Raw genomic sequence first — 11,580 nt, 5'->3', positions numbered from 1 at the left:
TGACAGCAGGTAATCAGGAAGCCCAATTTAATTGTGCTCTTTGTTAACAGGGGGATAGAGTAAAAAGGCAGAGAACTCCAGCTGCAGCTGCACAGGGTATTGGTGAGACCACACGTGGAGTACTTCGTACAGTTTTGCTATCCGTATTTAAGGAAGGATTTACTTGCATTGGAGACTGCTCACAAAAGGGTCACTAGGTTGATTCCGCAGTTGAGGCGGTTGAAAATTGAAGAAAGTATTGGTAGTTTGGGCCGATACAAACTGCAGTTCAGAAAATGAGAGGTGATCTTATTGAAACTTATGATAATAAGGGGACTCGAAAAAGGGGAATGCAGAGAAGATATTTACATCATTGAGGAAACTAAAGCCGCCGGGGACATCGTGTTAGAATAAGGGACCGTTCATTTAAAACTGAGATGAGGAATTTTTTTTTCTCTCAGAGCATTGTAAATCTATGCAATCCTCTGCCCAAGAGAGCAGAAGAGACTGGGTCATTGAATATATTTAAAGCGTAGATAGACAGATTTTTGAGAGATAAGCAAGTAAAGGGTTATGAGGAGCGGGTCGGGATGTGGAGCTGAGGCCATGATCAGATCAGCCATGATCGTATTGAAAGGTGGAGCAGGCATGAGGTGCCAAATGACATAGTCCTGCTCCTATTTCTTATGACCTTATGTTATAATTGATGGATAGTAAAGGATTTGAAGACGCCTGGATAATATCAGCTTCCAACATAAAAGTATCTTGAATGTTGCGGTTCACAGCAAGGCTGCTTAGTTCACTTAGTTAAAACGTGGTGTTATTAGTTAAGTCGTGTGTTTGAACCCCTTGTGGCACATTGACATTTCTTTGTGCGGCGTTTGGTATTTTCTTTTTGTTATTTTTCAACAGCTTTAAACGTTTGTAAGGAAACTCATGGAGAATATATAATACTTTGAAGTAATACTGCAAAATGTTACTTCTGCCGAGAGCTCAAAAACCTAAGAGCTTAGCACTGTGTTTTTCTGGACACAGCTGGTACTTCACCTGCCGAGTTATGTTCCAGCATTTATTGAACAATACCATATGCAGCATCTGCTCCTCTATGCATTTTATTTTGGAGCCGTGTCGCAGTTTTTATTATGAAAGAATTGTTCGAAAATCAGTTGGAGTCTGGAAAGTGAAAATAATATAAATCCGAGCATTCGTGCTTCATCGGTAGAATGCTCGCCTACTCTTAAATCTGAGCAGTACCCTCTCTCGAACAATAACGTCTTTCTTGTAATGTGGTGACCAGAACTGTATGCAGTACTTTAGCTGTGTTCCAACTAGTATTTATAACATTTCAAACATAACCGCCCTGCTCATGTATTCAATGTCTCTCCTGCTAAATGTACGTATTCCGTATGCCTTCTTAACCACGTATCCTTCTACATTCATGGATCTGAGTACATGCATTCCAAGAAGCCTTTTTTCCTCTATGTCTTGCAGTGCCATACCACTGATTGTGTTTTCCCTTGCCTTATTAGCCCTGCCAAAATGCATAAGCTCATTCCTCACCAGGTTGACTTATATTTTCCACTGTTTTGCCCACCTGGCCAGTGCATTTATATATTCCTGCAGTCTATGGCTTTCCTCTTCATTATCAACCACACAGCCAGTTTATGTATAATCTTCAAAATTCTTAATCATACATCCTGCATTCACGTCTAATCATTGCCATGTACCACAGAAAGCAAGAGGCCTGGTACTGAGCCCTGGGGAAACTCACAAGAAACATACTTCCAGCCACGCCTGTGCATGATGGCATATTCCAAACGCGAGGAACAGTTGAAAAAGGCAGAGGGGCTAAAGGCACAGATACACATCTTCAAATACGATACATTAGCGATAACAGAAACATGGCATAAATAGGGGCAGGATAGGCATCTCTACATTCCTGGTTACATGGTTTTCAAACAAGATAAAGATGGGCATAAAAATGTGGGGTGGCAATTTTTGCTAAATAAACAATTACAGCTGTGAGAAGGAATCATATGTTAGAAGGAGCTTAACATGAAGCTAAATGATTTCAACATATGTACAAAAAGGGGCAAAAGTACTGTAGGCCCCCAAACAATCCGAGGGAGCTCGAAGAAGCAATGTGTTAGCAAATATCTGAAAGTTCACTCATTTTGGTTTGTACTATGGGGATATCAATTACTTTAATATTAACTGTGATATAAGTAGTGTAAAATGTATAGACGGCACAGAATAGCTCATTTGCATTGAGGATAACTTTTTTTAGCCAATTAATAGCAAGCCCAACAATGAAGGTTGCGCTTTTGTACTACGTTTCTCGGAATTAATTGGGCAGATGGAAAGCATGTAAGTGGGAGAGTCACTGCAGTGCATCCACGAAGCTGAGAACTTCGTGGATAGCACGTTTCTTGATGTGGTCACCTCGCAACTTAAAAGTGTGCTGGTTGACAATGAATGTGTGGCCGCCAGACTGAAGAGTAGAAACAGCCAGATAGTTCAGGAATCACCTGAGTGCTTCTCACTCTCCACCCAGCTTTCTGTTCTGAGTACTGGTGTGGGGCGGGGGGCGGGGGGATGGTTGTTCAGGGAATGCAACCAGAGCCAAGTCCATGGCACCACTGCCGGATCAGCTGCCCAAGAGGTAGGAAGAAGAGTGGGAGCAATATTGGTAAAAGATTGAATAGTTAACCGTGCAGACACGCTGCAGACATCAATCCAGAATGATATGTTGCGTTTATGGTGCCAGGGCCAAAGATATCACTGAGCGGATGCAGGGGATGCTGGGGGGATAGGGTGAACAGCCAGAGAACTTGATCCATTATGATACCAATGACACAGGTCGCAAGTGAGATGAAGCACTGCATGCTGATTTGTGGGAGCTCGGATAGGGATTAAAAAGCATGAGGTGCAGCACATTTTTTGTGGTGGAGGAGAAGCGAGAGATCATGGCGGAGATGCAGCGAATGTGTGTGGCGGAGAAGTGGCCAGATATTTTCGCGGAGGAGCAGTGACAGATCGTGGCGGATGTGCAGCGAATGCTTTTGTTGCAGAGGAACGGCAAGAAATCGTGGTGGAGATAAGGCCAGAGATCGCGATGGAAATGGAGTGAATGATTATGGCGGAGGAGTGGTGAGAGTTCGTGGCAGAAGTGCGATAAATGAGGATACGGGGCGCAGAATTGTCGACCGCCCAGGGGCAGCAGGGGTTAGCCCACAATGCCAAATGTGTGTGCGCTAGGTCCATGCAGCAGAGCAGTTCTCCAGTGATCCTGCCACGAAATAAACTCCTAGCTCTGTCAAGTCGCTATATGTGGCTTAGGTGCAAGGGTCTCCACACATTAAAAACATCCACGCGCAGACATCTTCCACTCCTTCAATTGGAGTTCAGGACTGAATTATCGGGTCTTCATTGAAATAACTGTGAACTCATTTTGTAACAAGTCATCCTTGTTCGAGAGAACGTCTAAGATGATGAAAAAAGCAGCACCTCAAAGTTAGTAATTTCGCCCGGTGCCACGTGCCAGCGAGGAGAATCATATTGAAGCATTTACTGTGACATGATTGAAAGAAGGGCAGGTATGATCGGTCAACATTCCTGGTTACATGTTTGTCAGACACGTGAGATGGGGGATAAAACCGAGGGTAGTGGGGAGGTCGCAGTATTGATTAAGTAAACAATTGCAGCTGTGAGGAAAGATAATGTGTTAGAAGTGTCTACAATTAAGGGTATATTAGATAAATTGAAGAATATAAAATGGGCTGGGAGTGTACTATAGACGCCCAGAGGGAGATCGACGAGAAGATATGTTGGTAAAGGTCTGAGAAGTGCTGAAATTTGAGGGCAGTAATAGTAGGCGATTTCAACTACCTTTATATTAACTTGGATAGAATTGGTGTGAAAAGTATCGCGGGTGCAGCCTTCCTGAAATTTGTTCAGCAGATAATTTTTAGCCAATATATATCAAGACCGACATGATAGGGGACGGTTCTGGGCTTAGGTTGAGCGAATGATGCTGAGCAGGTCGAAGATGCATCAATGGGGAGCATTTTAGTGCTTGTGATCATAACTCAGTTAGATTTAGTGTAGTTATGGAAATTGACAGTTACACCAGGAATACAAAATCTTAATTTGGGAAAAGACAATTTTGGCAAAGAGAGATCGGATTTAGCCAAAGTGGGCTGGAAACAGTTACTTGAAGGCAAAAACTGTGTTAGAGCATTGGGAGGCATTCAATGCGAAGATCCTCAGGGTTCAACACAAATATGCTCCTTAAAGGAAAAGGGTGGTACTAACAAATCTAAAGCCCCTTGGATGTCAAGGTGCTTGCAGCGCAGAATAATGAAAATAGGGGAACATATGCCAAAGTTTGGGCTCAATAGTTCAGAAAGTCTAGAGGAGAAAATAAAGTGGAAAGTTGAAATTTAAAAGGAAATTGGGAAAGCAAAGAGAGAAAAGCAAAACATATTGCCAAGTAAATCAAGGAAAATGCAAAGATTTACAAATACATTAAGAGCAAAGGATATCAAAAGAAAGTGTAGGGATCATTAGAGACGATAAAGGTAATCTGTTTATGGAGGCAGAATATTTGTGTATGATTTTAATGAATCCTTTGCAACTGTTTTCACAAAATGAGGGGCGCTGCAGACGTTGCAATCGGTAAGAAGTCTGAAATATTAACTGAAATAAACATAGTGAGAAAGGTAGTATTGAGGAATTTAACAGCTTTGTAGGTGGAAAAACCACAGGGCCGAGAAAAGCAAAAGAGGAAATAGTACAAGATCCGACCATCATAATACTCTCTGGCTACAGGCGTCGTGTCAAAGGACTGGAGGATTGCTAATGTTGTGCATTTATTTCAAAATGGATCGATGAACAATTAAAGAACAGTCAACCTTACCTCGGTTGTTGGAACATTATTTGAAAAGATTCTGAGGAACAGGATAAATATTCATTTAGAAAGACACAGATTAGTCAAGGACAGTCAGCATGAATTTGTTAAGGGAAGGCCGTTTATGACTTAATTGATTTCATTTTCTGAGGAGATAACAAGAAGTGCCGATGAGGGTAGTGCACTCATTTGCAGTGCATGTGGCTTTTAGCAAGGCTTATGACGAGGTCTCATATGACAGACTGCTCAGGAGAGTAACCAGCCATTCGGATCCAAGGCAAAGTGGCAAGTTGAATCCGAAATTGTTTCCGAGTCAGGAAGCAAAGAACATTAGGTGTTGTTGCAACCGGAAGGCTGTTCGAGTCAGGATCCGTAAGACTGCGCAGAAGATTCCTTTCTGTTTGTGGTATGTATTAATGATTTAGACTTGAATGAAGGCCTATGATTAAAACTTATACAAATGATACAAAAATTGGCTTTGTGGTTGATAATGAAGAATAAAGTTGTTGAATGCAGGAAAATATCAATGAACTGGTCAGCAGGGCAGAATTATGGCTTATGGAAACCAATCCGTAGAATCGTGAGGTAATGCATTTGTGTAGGGCGAACCAGGCCAAGGATCGCACGTCAAATCGCAGGACAATGAGAAGTGTAGTGGAACATGGGGAACTTTGAATGCATGTCCACAAATCCGTGAATGTAGCCGAACAGGCAGAAAAGTTCGTTCAGAAGGCACACGGAATGCTTTCCTCATTTTGCCGAGGCATAGAATACAAGAGGGATGATATGTGAGAAGGATCATCAAATGTGGTCATATTAGTCTAATTGAAAAATAAAAAAGTAGTGTTCACACTGCTGCGAATGTATTATAGACCCCCAAACTGTGGGATGGAGATGGCGGATAAAATATGTCGGCAAATAGCTGCGGTGCATAAACCATAGGGTAGTAATAGTAGGGATTTTAAATATCCAAATATTGGGACATATATAGTGTGAAAGGGAAACAGTGCAGAATTCTTAAAATGTATTCAACTGAACTTCTTTTCGTCAGTATGTAACAAGCCCAAGACGAGATGTGGCGGTTTTGGATGTTTCTGGGAGAAATGAAGCTGGGCAGGTTGAAGGTGTATCAGTTTGAGAACACTTGAGTGCCGGTGACTATAATTCAGTCAGACTCATGTTAGCTGTGACTAAGGAAAATGAACTGCTTTAATAAAAGTCCCAAATTGGGGAAAATCTTATTTTGCTCAGTTGAGAAGTGATTTGGCCGCAGTGGACAGGAAACAGCTACTTGTAGGTAAATCATTGTCGGAACAGTGGGAGGCATTCAAGGGAGGAGATCGTGAAGGCTAAGGCCAAGCATGTGCGCATAAAGTCAAAGGCTGAGAAAATAAGTCTAGAGCCCCCTGCATGTCTAAGGACTTACAGGGGAGGATTAAGAAAAAAAGAGACGCTTTTTCATATACCACCGGCTAAATACTAATGAACCCTTGGCGAAATATAGAAAGTTAAGAGACACAATTAAAAATGATGTTAGGAATGGTAAGAGAGTGCATTAAAAATTCGTGGCTACTAAAGTTAAGGAAAACCCACAGATGTTTTGTAAATATATTAAGAGTAAGATTGTAACTAAATACAGGATAGGACATCTTCGCGACCTTGAGCATAATCTTTGTGTGTAGTCGCAAGATTTTGGTAATTTCTTAATGAATACTGTTCGTCTGTTTTTACAAAGGAAAGGGGCAATGCAGATACTGCTATCGAGGAGGAATGTGATTTTCTGGATGAAATAAACATAGTGACAGAGGAAGGATTCAGGGTTTTAGTCGATTTGAAAGGAGATAGTTCCCCAGACCTGGATCACTTCAATCCTACTTCAACTCATCCTATCAGCATATCCTTCTATTACTCTCTCACTCATGTGCTGAGGTAGCTCCCTCTTTAATGCCTCTGTTGTATTCGCCTCAACTACAGAACGCTGTAGCACCTTCCACATTCTAATCACTCTTTGGCAAAGATGTTACTCTTGCATTGTCTTCTGAGGTCATCGGAGTCTGTCTTATATTTATGACCACTAATTCTGAACTCCTGCATAATAGCAAATATTTTCTGCACGTCGGCGCTATCACATCCCTTCATAATATTAGAGACAATATCTGCCTTGGCTTTTACAGAGAAAAGCTCCCCAGTCTGTTTAGATTTTCACGAAAGTAAATGCTTCCAGTTCTGGCCGAAATGATTCCTGCTGTGCTGTGAAATTCAATGATTCTACGATTCAGTTTTCACATCGACTGGGAAATACAACAGGGCAAGCATGCCGGCAATTGTCTTAAATTTTCCACCGACCCGTAGATTAATAAATAATTAGCGTGCATAGCTGCGATGGCCGAGTGGTTAAGGCGTTGGACTTGAAATCGAATGGGGTTTTACTGCGCAGTTTCGAGCCCTGCTTACAGTGAACATTTTATTTGTTTTAATCAGCTCGCTGACGAGATGACAGACGCCGAAACTGAACAGAATTCCCTCAACTGCCCTTTATTGCAATCATTGATGCAAACCTATTTTTCTAATTGGAAACACTAATAAATACTGCCATCAATTAGCGATTGTAGGTTTGTTGTAAACCTTGCAAAGATCAGTGAGAAATATACACAGCAAACAGCATTAAAAATGCATTTTAATAAAGAGCCCTGCAATTTTTAGACTGAAGTCATATTCAGCTGAATAGGATTCGGCAGTACACAAACCTACAATTTTCTGATAACATCAGTGTTCATATCGAAGTCAGACACTTTAGCCATTCAGTCACGCTGTTCCTGCAGTGCACAGCTGGCTAATGCCGTGAATGAGGGATTACACACAGGAATTACATTTATTTCAGTTCCATACTTAGCACCGCAAACCAATCAGCGGCAGTGGGTCATTAACTGATTGAAATACGAGATGTCCCAAATTCTCGGAGATAATTGAATTGTTCATTAAATGCTGGAAAGTCTCCGCAGTTCAATGAGCTCTTGGCAGAATTAAGATTTTGCAGCATTGCTTGAATGTATTGCAGGTCCTTGTCAGTTTCGTTCGTAAATGTTTAAGCTGCTCTAAAATAACAAAGCTAAGATGCACGTAACCCTGCCCTCCCCCACACAAAAAAAAGAGGTCCCTTACGAGGATCGGAAGCGCAGCATTCGCGTTAACAGCGCCATGCTTAATCATTTGATTCAACTGGCCTTGCTATTGTGTATTTTTATTTAACGATAAAAAAAACATAAGCATTTTTGCAGGGACATTCATCTCAGGACTTCCCAAAGCTGTTCACAGCTAGTTAAGTAGTTTTACAGTCTGGTCACTAATGTAGGAAATGCAAAAGCAGATTTGCATCTGCAAGAACCCACGATTAAAGTGACTAGATGTTGTTTGTAGGATGAAAGTTGATTCCAGAACACCGGGGTGAATTCTTCTGCTCTACTTCTGAATAGCGAGCATGGGATATTTTACGTCCAGCTCGGAGAGCAGACAGGTCTCGATTTAAGATCTGAACCGAAAGTCAGCAACTCCGACAGTGCTGTGCTCCCTCACAACTGCCGCTCCGATATTACAAAACCTACTTGAATTTCTAATCACCAAACTGTCTGTCGCAGATGCAACTGTCCATGGCAATATAGGTAGCAGCGAATACTGGAAACACCTTGTGGATACTAAGTCCTGTCTTCACACGGAGGACACTCTGCTTCGTATTATCTGGCACCACCACCGTGCTAAATTGGATCGATTCTGAACAGATGGAGCAGCTCAACGCTGGGCATCCTTGAGGTGCTGCAGGACAACAGCAGCAGCTGAATTGTACAATCTGTAAACTAATGTCCAACCATATACCCCATCTACCGTTACCTTGTAAACAGAGCACCAAACCTGGATAACGCCTCAGCCTCCGTTTTCCAATCCAAAAAAGATATTGCCTGTTCTTCCTTTGCTGATATGTGTACATTGGCTGTTCTGTTATCATCCTTGTAAATCTTCACTGCATCCTCTACAATGCCTCTATATGTTTTTTATAATATGGCGAATGGAAATGTACACATTACCCTGTGTGATCTAACAAAGTTTAAATAGAGGTTTAGCATAAATTCGCTACATTCTATACAATACATGCTTTTTGGTTTTGCATTTTTATGACCTTGCTAATCTGTGTCTTAACTTTTAGAGTTTTGTGTATTCGCCTTCCGTTTGATCTTCTACGCCACCCAGACAGGTGTCATCCAATAATAAGTGAGCTCCCTATTCTTCCTAACAAAATTTAACACCTCACATTTATATGGTTTGAAATTCAAAAGCCAATGATATGCCCAAACTGCAAGTTTATTAATGATCTCCTCTAATGTGTTGAAGTCCTCCTCACTTTTGACTACCCGCCTAATCGATGTCACTTGCAAATTTCGACATTATGTTTTCACTTTCTCGGTCAAGTTGTCAATATCACTTGTGAACAACAGTGGTCCCATCACCGATCCTTGTGGAACACCACTATCCACCTTCTGCCACTATGTAAGCTCCCTTTTAACCCAACTCTCTGCTTTATGTATTGAAGCCAGCTAGCTATGCATTCTAGTTGACTCCACTCAGTATTGTGACCTGGCTTGAGCGTCTTATTGTTTCTGTTTAACAATCCAGAAGTCCTAGTGTTCTATTTGATTAATTCAAGCATGTGTTTATCGCTAGCAAGGGCAGTATTTGTTGCCCACACCTAATTTCATTGTTAATGTGTTGGTGAGCAACCATATGCAGCTGAATGGCTTGCTTTGACATTTCAGATGGCAGTTAAGAGTCAACCACGTTGCTGTGGGTCTGGAGTCACATATAGGACCAGACTGGTAAAGTCGGCAGATCCCCTTCCCTGAAGGAGATTAGTGAATCAGACGGGTTTGTTACGAAAATGGTCACCATTATTGATACATTTTAATGGCCAGATTTATTTAATTGAATTTAATTTACCCTACTCAAATGGTGGGCTGTAATTTCCTGTCTCTGGAATACTAGTTCAGTATAATAAAAATCATACCACTATGATTGACCGCCTGTGTAATGTGCTCGAAGGGTTGAATGACTCCACCTGTTCCTGGGCAACAGTTGGAGGTAAGGAATGGCAACCCCCTGGTCCGGTGACTGAACCATCATGTCACTATTAATTGCCTCCACCTGTTTAATGTCCTCGAGGTTCGGAATGACTCCTCCTCTCCTTGTGTGTAATAACACAAGAGTCCTTTATTATAAACTGCCTCGTGTGGTTACCCGGTCTCTTTGATTCCTACTTCGGTTAAGAACAAGATCCGACTTCTTGTCTTGCACTCTGGTGTCAGATAACTCACGCATAACTGTGCATCACGATCAGGGACGGAATGTCATCCCCCTGGTCCTATGTAAAAGGCTCGAATGGTTGAATGGCCTCCTCCTCTTTCTGTGCAACAGGTCCGTCGGTTTGGCAATCCATTCTCGTCATCTATGCAGCAGCTGCGCGCGACAGAACAGAATTCCACTGTTCTTCCACGTGTCCTTTGCAAGTTTTTGAGCGGTTAATGGACTCAACCTGTCAGAGGCTCGATGTCTTGCTCCTGTTACTGTGCAAATGACCCAGTGCGCCCAGAGAATTCAGAGGATAATTGGAGCCTTTGTGGAACAGCAAGTCCAGGGGCCGCAGTTTCACATCTCTGAAGTATTGATTTGCTGAAAATTTGATTGTTTTCCCCAGGAAACATCAATCCTGACCTAAAATCCGTCTCTGGTGGGAATCAATCGCACAATTTTTGAATGCCTGATACAACGTTAACTAAAAGTCTATTTGTCTGATATTTCGCAGCGATCTTTCGAATCTTATAACAAATCCATCGTGTAGCTGCGATGGCCGAGTGGTTAAGGCGTTGGACTTGCAAATCCAATGGGGTTTCCCCACGCAGGTTCGAACCCTGCTCGCAGCGATTCAAAAGGAAATGTTTCATTCTTTGATTTGATCAATGAATCTGATCACACTTCTCTCCACTGCCTTTTAATGCACTGATTGATGCGGATCTGATGTTCGAATTGTCAACACTATTAATTTACATGCATTAATTAGTGCTGGTTGGTTTGTTGGAAACTATTTGCAAAGATCAGTGAGAAATATACTCAGGAAACAGAATGAAAAAATACCATTTAATAAAGAGCCCTGCAAGGAAATCACCTTCAGCTAATGAGTGTGAACATGGTTTTGTTTTTAAAGTTGAACAACATTTTACAAAAGCACCAGCACAAGCCTCAAATCTGCAATTTTCTGATAACATTAGGGTTTGCACCAAAGTGAGACGCCTTAGCCAAATGGCCGCGCGCTCGCTGCAGTTCAGAGCAGCGTAATGCTGAGAATGAGGGATTACACACCGGTATTGTATTTATTGCTGTTTGATATTTTCCACTGCAGACCAATCACCGGCAGTGAGCCATTCTGTGATTGAAATACGAGACGGAGTAAAGCCGCGGATGATAAGCAAACGTCCATTAAATGCTGCAAACACGCCGTAGGTCCATGAGCTCTCTGCAGAACTAATGTTTTGCAGCATTGCTTCAATGTATTGCAAGGTCCCATGTGAGATGTTTTCCGAAATGTTTAAGCTGCTACAAATTACTGTCACCTTAACACGAAGAATAAAATAAATAGCCAGTACGTGAAT

General features: G+C 41.9%; 2 non-coding genes across 2 annotated transcripts; both read left to right on the top strand.

Moving 5' to 3' along the window:
• Positions 1–7,264: 7,264 nt before the first annotated feature.
• On the top strand, positions 7,265–7,346 carry trnas-uga (transfer RNA serine (anticodon UGA)). The gene has a single exon. It is a non-coding gene; the product is annotated as a tRNA-Ser (tRNA).
• Positions 7,347–10,771: 3,425 nt separating this feature from the next.
• Positions 10,772–10,854, top strand: trnaa-ugc (transfer RNA alanine (anticodon UGC)). Its single transcript has one exon. It is a non-coding gene; the product is annotated as a tRNA-Ala (tRNA).
• The last annotated feature ends 726 nt before the right edge of the window (positions 10,855–11,580 follow it).

The sequence above is a fragment of the Pristiophorus japonicus genome, unplaced genomic scaffold (assembly GCF_044704955.1).
Source record: "Pristiophorus japonicus isolate sPriJap1 unplaced genomic scaffold, sPriJap1.hap1 HAP1_SCAFFOLD_128, whole genome shotgun sequence".
NCBI lineage: Eukaryota > Metazoa > Chordata > Chondrichthyes > Pristiophoridae > Pristiophorus > Pristiophorus japonicus.
This window is presented reverse-complemented; position numbering and strand designations above follow the sequence as displayed.